The sequence below is a fragment of the Bos grunniens genome, chromosome 2 (genome assembly GCF_055505025.1).
Source record: "Bos grunniens cultivar Pamir isolate PY7600 chromosome 2, Bosgru_T2T1.0, whole genome shotgun sequence".
NCBI lineage: Eukaryota > Metazoa > Chordata > Mammalia > Artiodactyla > Bovidae > Bos > Bos grunniens.
This window is the reverse complement of record NC_141166.1, coordinates 113,651,115-113,660,211: the sequence shown is the minus strand read 5'-3', so window position 1 is coordinate 113,660,211 and position 9,097 is coordinate 113,651,115. Positions and strand designations below refer to the sequence as shown.

Below are 9,097 nucleotides of genomic sequence, written 5' to 3'. Positions count from 1 at the left end.
TTGTAAGAATTAACTCAAACAGGTGTTTGCTTACTCTGCTCTTCACCTGCTGTTGGTTTCCTCCTTAGGCTTTGTTTTTCTCTACCTGTGTGTCTTCCCTCAGTAAACCTTCAAGACAGGACCCAGGAGAGCTCTCACTCCCACCTTCCCTTATTGGCTCCTACATAACAACCTCCTGGAAGCCAGAATGAGATCTGTGGGCACCCGGGGTAATCATCTGCATGGGAGCTCAGCTGTCAGTCGTGTCCCGGCTCAGTACAACCCCATGGACTGTAGCCCACCAGGCTCCTCTGTCCATAGGATTCTTCTAGGCAAGAATACTGGAGTGGGTTGCCATATCGAACCTGCATCTCCTGCAGGTCTCCTGCAGTGGTAGGCAGATTATTTACCACTGAGCCAGCTGGGAAATCCAGGCAATCATTTGGGAAGACTTTAAAGAAGTATCCTTTAAGAAATCTTCAGCATTCATTTAGTGGGAAAGAAGATGAGCCCCAAGCAGATGACGTGCTTAAGAGAACACAACTGAGAGCCCCTGAGTAAAGCCACAGCCTGAGGCTCCCCTCCTCGGGGCACTGTGGTGACCACCTGTTGTTACTCCAGCACTTCCTCACATGGGAGATCTCTCTAACCTTTCCTTCACTTGAAGGGGATAGAACAGAAACAGATTCCTTCTCCCAGAAATGTATCCTAAATTCAATGTTCTCTATCCCTGGACCCGTCTCCATTACATGTAAAAAGCCCTTATGAGCTGGTACCTCCAGCAACCCCTGCCTGGCTCAAGCCTGACTCCAATTCCCAGGATCTACACAATCTTATCTCTGAGTTCAGTGAGGTTTGACCCAAGAGATGGATTTCATGACAAAACACTGAGGACTCTGAGCAGCAGCTGCTGAAGAGCAGGTGAGCAGAGTAAATAAGGATCCAATGTAAGGGGAGAAGCAGCACAAAAAGCCACTGTCTACACCTGCCCCTTGCTGAAGGCTGGGATCAGCCTTGCAGCCACTAAGAGGGTTCCAAGGTGACCAAGCACTCCTGGGCTCTGTAACCACCTCTGCCACACAGATGGCCCACTCCCTACCTTCCAAGATCCTGGCCCATTCACTCACATCACTAGATGAGGCTGGTCTTTGCAACAGATGAAGGACTGACATTTGTTTGAGTTCCTGTTTCATCATTTCTTCAACACACTGATGCTAGATTTCCTTTAAAAAAAAAAGTTGACATTGGATATTGGTGTATGTTAAGGAAAGCTATAAATTCAAGAAGGATAACAGGGCATTGTTATTGACATGGAGTGTGTCTGAGGGAACATTTGCAGTAAAAATGAGTTTCTAACACATTCCCACATAGGCAGCTGCTCAGCGTCACTAACCACTGGTTAATTCATTAATATTATTCAGTGAAAAACACTTCTTCCATTCCATTTGTTAATAAATCTGTTTTCATTCTCATGGAAATTGGCCCCTTTCAAGTTCATTTAAGAAGAACATTTCATAACTTTCTAGAAGAGGAAGTATTTTTATTTAAATACTTGCAACAACTAAACTGAGAACTTACATCTTTCATCTTTAAAGATATTTTTCTTATGATTCTTGAATGCTTTGTGTTTAGAAAAGACTGAGATGGAGAAGGAAATGGCAACCCACTCCAGTATTCTTGCCTGGAAAATCCCATGGATGGAGAAGCCTGGTGGGCTATAGTCCATGGTATCGCAAAGAGTCAGACACGACTGAGCGACTTGACTTTACTTCCCATGCTTAGACCATACCACTGCTTTTCTCATAAGAACATTTAAGTACTTGAGCATTGTTAGGTTAAAGATACCTTATTTCTGAGCTTTCACTTGGAATGTTTATTTTAATGTGTTCTTTATTTTGCACTGGTTCTACCTATAGTTACATGGTATATGTATGGCTGACTTGTAATGATTCTAGAACAGTGCTGCTTAAACGATCTGCGATGAAGAACCTTTTAAAAGATTTCTTAAATCTTTTTAAAAATTTCCAATCCTTCGTGAGCCAGAACTTACGCAAAAACACAATAAAAACATCAGACTACTAAAAAAAAAAGAAAAAGACTGAGAAACTATGGCACAGAATTAAATACAATGGAAATCAATTTCAGTAACACTGACTTCATTAGTATTATTTACTGTGAATCAATTAAAAAGTAGGAGTTTATTTTTAAGTTTTAAAATTTATAAGGATATCATCTGCCTCAGAAAGAGAGAAATAAACATCTGAAATTAATAACATCAGTAAAAGAAAGTGTGTTGCAAAATTTTTAAGTCCATGCAACTATTATCGAGTCTTTCCTAGCAAAAGTAAACAAATAGTCCCCAAAGGTAGAAACACTTAACTTATAGTGTGAAACACTTTTAAGAGAAGTATTTGCTAGAGTGTTTCTGTGGCATCCTACCGCTCCTGTAATGTTATATTTAGGAACCACAGGCACTATGGAATTGTGTTATTTCTACCTTGTACTTTTCATTCATTTTAAAACCAAACAGAAGGAATTGTGTTATTTCTACCTTGTACTTTTCATTCATTTTAAAACCAAACAGAAGAGGCAACATTTGTGTATGCCTGAGACATGAAGTGGTTGATGTTAGTCACTCAGTCCTGTCTGACTCTCTGCGACCCCATGGACTGTATGTAGCCTGCTAGGCTCCTTTGCCCATGGGATTCTCCAGGCAAGAGCACTGGAGTGGGTTGCCATTCCCTTCTCCAGGTCTTAAGTGGTTAGGTCTCTTTTTATTTTTTTTTCTATAATTTTATTTTTAAACTTAACAATATTGTATTAGTTTTGCCAAATATCAAAATGATTCCGCCACAGGTATACCTGTGTTCCCCATCAATGGAAGGAGCCGTATTCCCCACCCTACCCCCAGCAATTTCTAAGGTACTTCGATGTACCTTAGTACTCATTTCATGATTACTCATTATTCATGATTGTGCTCATTTTGTATGAACTCAAAGTAGATCAGAAAGGAAAAAGAAGTAGGACCCTACATTCAGCAAGAGGCACTGCACGTGGCGGCCTGGAGTGGTTGAGGGAGGAGGCATTCAGGAAGCTGAACCCAGGTTAGACCCAAGCCTCGGTGGATTCTGAACAAGGATCGCTTTCAGAATGCCTTGGCGTCAGTCAAACTGGCTTCTAGAAACACTTGTACATAATAATGAGAAAATGTTAATAATGATTATTTTCAGTTGCATAGTAGAGCCAAGCCCTCAAAAAGAGGAAGTTTTCATTGGTAAAGCATTTCATTTAAACATTGAAATCTGGTGTAATGTGAAGTATGAAATAAGTTTTGAAAGGAAGCTGATGATTAAGAAGAAATGCAGTGGGCATTTAATAAGTGGAGGAACCGCAAGATAATTAACTGGCATGCATAAAGATTCATGCTTTATACCAAAATTTTAATTTTGCACATAAATGTGCCTGATGTAGGCAGCATTTAATCACCTAGCTGACAGGAGTAACTACTTTCATTTAACCTTGACTGAAGATCATGAATTCTAACAGGTTTAATTGGATACATCATTTAACAGAATGAACAGAGCAAATTTTTCTCAATTCATAGGTTCTGATTGACATGCACCAGCAATAAGGCGTTGCACAATTACAGCTGCTCTGCATTCCTGCCCTGGGCAGCAATTGCCATAGTGACGTGACACCATTGGATCACTGGGGCACAGGAACTATGCTGAATCTCCCCTTGTTTTGAAAAGGGCAATGCTTTAAAAAAAATAATAAATAAAAGAAAGAAAGAAAGAAGGAAGGAAGGAAAAAACGAGAAGGAAGCTGGAAAAGAAAGGGATTTGGATACAGAAAAAAAATTCATATTAACCACATTGATATGCACATCCTGTAAGAGAGGGATATATGTCTTATTATCAGCCATATGGAAAAATGCAGGAAGAATGATACTATCTTTCCTCTGTTTAGCACTTCTTCTCAGAGTGTTGGGAAAGACTATAGTCAAACAAAAGAGGACCTAAAAGAAAATCACGCCAGCTGGAAGTCTCCAGCCCTTCTAAAGGAAATGCAATGACATGACCCCTTGGTGCTGCTCTAGGGCAGATGGGCACCCAGCTTCACTCACGCATCCAGTCTAACACGCATTAGGGAAGACAGACCCTGGGCTGGAATGAGTGATTCACAGCTTCACTAACAAAAACCCAAATGAATCCCCCCAAAAAAGTTTCTACAATAAAAGACAAATCTTTTCCTACTGATAAAATGAATAACGTCAAATCTGAAGAAACCACCCAGGCAGCTGAATTCAATATTCCTTGTGCTCAGTCTCCTGCATTGGCAGGCGGGTTCTTTATCGCTAGGGTCACCTGGGAAGCCAAGCTCCTATATTCCTTGGCCAATCTCAATTATCTCAGTTACCTTTGTACATATTCTAGAGAGAATCAAAAGATCTATACCTCAAGAAACACTGTGCAAAGTCCGGCTACCTTCAAATACAAAAATAAACATTAAAAGCACTAAATTTGGACTTCCCTGGTGGTCCAGTGCTTAAGAATCTGCCTGCCAATGCAGGGGATATGGGCTCTACCCCTGCTCCGGCAAGGAGCAAGCAGACAGAGCCCTCACTAGCTGCGCACAGCAACATGCCCGAGCACTGCCTAAAACAAATAAATACATTTCTTAAAGGTTCTAAACTTAAGAAAATCTCCTCTACAGATCCACCATCAATAGTTTTCTTAATATTGTTCCTTTGTTCTCCATCCATTACTCTTGCTCAGCACACCTATTCAATCGTCAGAACACCTCCACTCCTGCAGGCCTGATGGGTGGCCCTCTGTCCCTGCCCATCGCTGTGTGTTTAACATTGATCTGCTCATTGGTCGTCCCTTCACCTGTTACCTCCTTCTTGTGCATCCCCTTCCCCAACACCACCTGAATCGTGGCTTCTTGAAGACAGACACTGTATCTTTCATCTGCACATCCCCAGTTCCTGGCGCAGCACCTAGTGGCTAACCCTGTAAGGCGATAATTATCCAATGAATGAGAGAACTTGGAGCTGTGAAGAATCAGAATGCTCCTGCTTCTCTGCTGTCTTTTTCTTCCCTTCATCTAGTCTACCTTCCTCATTACTTTCTGCCTTCCCCTCTCTTTCCTAAGCCTTGCAAATAGGCGTTCATTCAGCAAAGGCTGACTGTGTATCAGCTACAGGCTGGGCCCTGTGCTGGTGCTGGGACCTCCAAGATGAATCAGGCCAGAATCCCCTCCTGCAGGAGTTCCCAGTCTCCTTGGGGAGATGGATGAGAAATATATAATTATAATACAATATTATTTCTATTGTACTATGAGCAACAAGGCTGTGCCAACTAAGAGGAGGGTGGAGGCGTGACTGGTGACTGCTTTTGCCTGGGGTTCAGAGAAAGCTTTTGCAAAGAAGGTGACATATTCAAATGAGGAACAAATTTGGAAGATTAGGCAGAGAGAACAGCAAGGACACAGCTCCAAGGTGTGTCGTAGGAATGGGAATTACCACTGTGAGGCAGGGTAGAGGTCGGGGTAGGAAAGAAGAGGAGGGAAGTTTGAGAAGCTGGCAGGAGTCCGCAGCCTGGCTGGGAGGTTCAGTGTGATGTGCCAAGGGGTCTGGATTTTGTCTTAGAGGTAATGGGAGTAGTAACAAATTGCCTTTAGTGGGGAATCACTCAGTGTTTTAGAGATGTAACTCTGCGAAGTGGTGGATTTGAGTAGGAAAACAAAAAACAAAAACAACTCAGAGTCTGGTTTGGGTTCCTGTCATAGAAGTCCCTTCTCTCCCTGCCCCCCTCCCCTCTCTTCCGGTATCCCCGCCTTCTTTCTTTCCTTGCCTTTCTTTTTTCCATTTCCCACCCGTTCCAGTCCCTCCAGCAGGAACTCAAATGATCCTCCAAAGAACAGTTGAACCAAAAATCTTTGAAATTTGGTAACAGTCCATAAAGGATACTAGTCTCAAGCTCGTGTGGTTGCTTTGATTGGATTTTCTCTGGCCTTCTCAGGGCGACTGAAGAGAGGGCCGCAGGGAAGGGTCTTCGGGAGGAAGAATTTAGGTTAGAGAACAGGAAAGCACCTGAAGAGACATCCTGGGCCTGCTTTTTCCCAAGGGCTGTGCAGCTGTGAGGCCACTGCGGGGACCCCTCTCCCATGCCCCCAGCTCTGGGTCCCTGACGCACGTGGGCTAAAGACAGCACCCATACCCCATCCCTGCAGGTGTCTGTCTGCACTGGGTGCTCTCCCTTCCTCCTGACCCGGAACATCAGGGCTCTGCTCTCCCATCCACCCGTCACAGAACCAGGGGCTCACTCCCCACCTGACAGTGAGGCACGAGGACCCTGCCCTCCCTACCCACCCCTCAGCAGGGTACCCACTGCAGCTACTTCCAGGAGGAGTGAGGGACGACACGCCCACAGGCCCACGAATAAAGAGGGAATTTGAGTCAAAGCCTGGGCCAAGCTCTCCCCGCCCCCCTCCCCAGAAACAATCGGCCTGGGCTTCCCGCTCCCTCAGGCCCAGCAGTGGCTGTAGTTGGCTATAAATTCCCTTCTTTTATTTGCCTTCGTTTGCATATCAACCCGCCTCTCTCACTAAATTGCCAGCCGGGGAGGTCAGGGGCCATACCGTATTCATCTTGGTACCACCCTTCCCCTTCAAGTTCATAGCACAGTGTTTGGCACTTGGCAGCTCTTACGGGCTGAGTTGCGTGCTCCCCAAATTCATCTGTAGAGGTGCTAACTCAGCACCTCAGAATGTGACTGAATTTGGAGATAGGGTCTTTGCAGAGTTAATCAGGTTAAAAGGAGGACACCAAATATACTGCTGTCCTTATGAAAATGGGAGATTTGAAAACATTCACACAGAATGGCACATGAAGACGAAAGCAGACATGGGGTGAGGCGTCTATAAGCCAAGGAGCACCAAAGATAGCCAACAGATCCCTGAAGCTAGGAGACGGCATGGAGACCCCTCTCCCCGCCTCCAGAAGAAACCAACCTGCCAGCAGCTTGATTTTGGACATCTAACCTGGAGAGCTGCCAGACAATAAATGGCTGCTGTTTAGGCCACCCAGTTTCTGGAACTTTGTTATAGTAGCCCTAGAAAACTAATCCAGTAGCCATTTATGTCTAATAAATGATTGATCAGAGGATTTTAGAAACTAGAAGCTAATGTTCTTCTTTTTTTTTTTTTTTTTTCAACCTCTAAGTTTTTATTAACGTGAGTTTCCAAAACCAAGCATCCATATTAGTGTGGGGAGTGAGGGTGGGAGGAGGGGGAAGGGCAGGAAGAAGGAATTCTGCTCTATTGGTAATAAAGCTCCAGGTTCATCCCATCGTGGATTTCATAGTCCCCCAGAGACATATGGTCCTTAAAAATCGTGTACCACTTCTTCAATACGATCTTGTTCCAACGGGTGCCAGTTTGGGCTGCGATCAGCTTCTTAAGGTCCCCGATGGTGTCATCCGTATTGCACTTAACGTTCACCTTCTTCCCCAGACGGTCGTTGCAAACAACCTCGATCATCCTGGCTGGAGCAACACAAAGCGGGGACTGGGAGGCAACTGAATCGAGACTTCAGGGGTTCCCTCAAATCGCCTGGAAGCAGCAGACACCACAACCTCCTCGCACGACTCTAATGTTCTTCTTAAAGGAAGCTTGCCACTTGCCATCTGGGTTATCGTTAATGCAAATGGATATTGTAAGACATGAGACAAGACTCTGCAGTATCTGGTCTTTCCTCCTAATCCAGTTTAATGGTTTACATTGGTTTTGCAGGTGGACAACCATGAGCCAGCTGTCTGGAAAGAAGGGAGGGAAGAAGAAAATTCAGAAGGTTGGAGGGGGGTTGTTTCGTTGGCTTGAGGAATTTTAAGTGGTGACTAGATCAGGACAAGTCTGAGAAAGAATTCTATGAGCCCAAGAAGTACCAACTGAGGTTCTTCCCTAAGGTTCTATAAACTGTACTTTCCCATTTCCTGTCAGGCTGTTGGCCTCATTTTTACTAAGTAGAAAACAGATTCCTAATAGTAACGCATAGTCATATCAAAGGAATCATTAGATTCTTATATATGTTACATATTCGAAGAGAGTTTTCGTGGTTCTATTCAGTTATTTCCAGTGCTAACATTTTTTTCATAAAACTGTCGTGAACAAAATTCTACGCAATGTCATGAGCTTTATCCTTTGCCACTACAAATGCCTTCCCAAGGTACTGTGGAGAGCATCAGCCGTCTCCCTGTCTTTATGGAGGTTCTTTCAGTGAGTGGGTGATTTCTTGAAAGAGATCCACAAATCAAACACACACACACACACACACACACACACACAAATAGGTAGTTCTTTTGCTACCTGAGCCATGATTCTTTTTGGAGGTTGCCTTTTCTTTCTCCAAATCTCCCTCCTCTCACAATCTGCCTCTTGCAAAGAACCGGTCAAGTCTCTTGCACACACTATACTCACAACCTTGCTTTCCTGCTTTTCCTCCCTGAGCTCCACCTACCCCAGCAGCCAGCTCCCTGGGACCCCCATCTCCCCATCTCCATTACATCCTCAGCTGGAAATTCTGCTCTTCTCCACACTCCCCCAGCTTCCCCGGCGCTGGGGCTCCCTCCCCCTGAGCTGTTGATTCCTCGCAGCTCTTCAAATCCCACCTTAAAAGCTTCCCCTGGGTTTTATCTTGCCTTAGGCTCTCATTGCAAAATGTTTTGGGACACATTGTATTAAGTGTGTTATTGGCACTAATGGTACAGGCGAATCAAGTGCATTAAATCTTCATGAATTCAGGTAATTTGTCTGGAAAATGGCATTCTCCATTTCCCTCTAGGATTTTGAATTTGTGTGTGTGTTTCCTATTTTCCCCCCTTGGTGCTGTTTTGAACAAACAACAAAAATTACATAAACCGCCGAATATCCTTTTCTTCCATTTTCCCCACTGCACCTTCTCATTGCATGAACTGGCACTGCCTCTCATCTGAGGGTGTGTTTACTTCTGGGGCACACTGTATAATTTAACTTTCTGCAATATAAAATAAGTCAGTGGCGATCTTTTCCCTTGTTCTGACAATGTCCAAAGTTGTCTCTCACTGTTTTTATTTAA

The 9,097-nt window shown here is 44.0% G+C and overlaps 1 pseudogene across 1 annotated transcript; it reads right to left on the bottom strand.

The window, feature by feature from the left end:
• Positions 1-7,239: 7,239 nt before the first annotated feature.
• On the bottom strand, positions 7,240-7,650 carry LOC147378566 (ubiquitin-like protein 5 pseudogene; annotated as a pseudogene). Its single transcript, XR_015152817.1, has one exon. The product of XR_015152817.1 is annotated as a ubiquitin-like protein 5 pseudogene (transcript).
• Between the last annotated feature and the right edge of the window lie 1,447 nt (positions 7,651-9,097).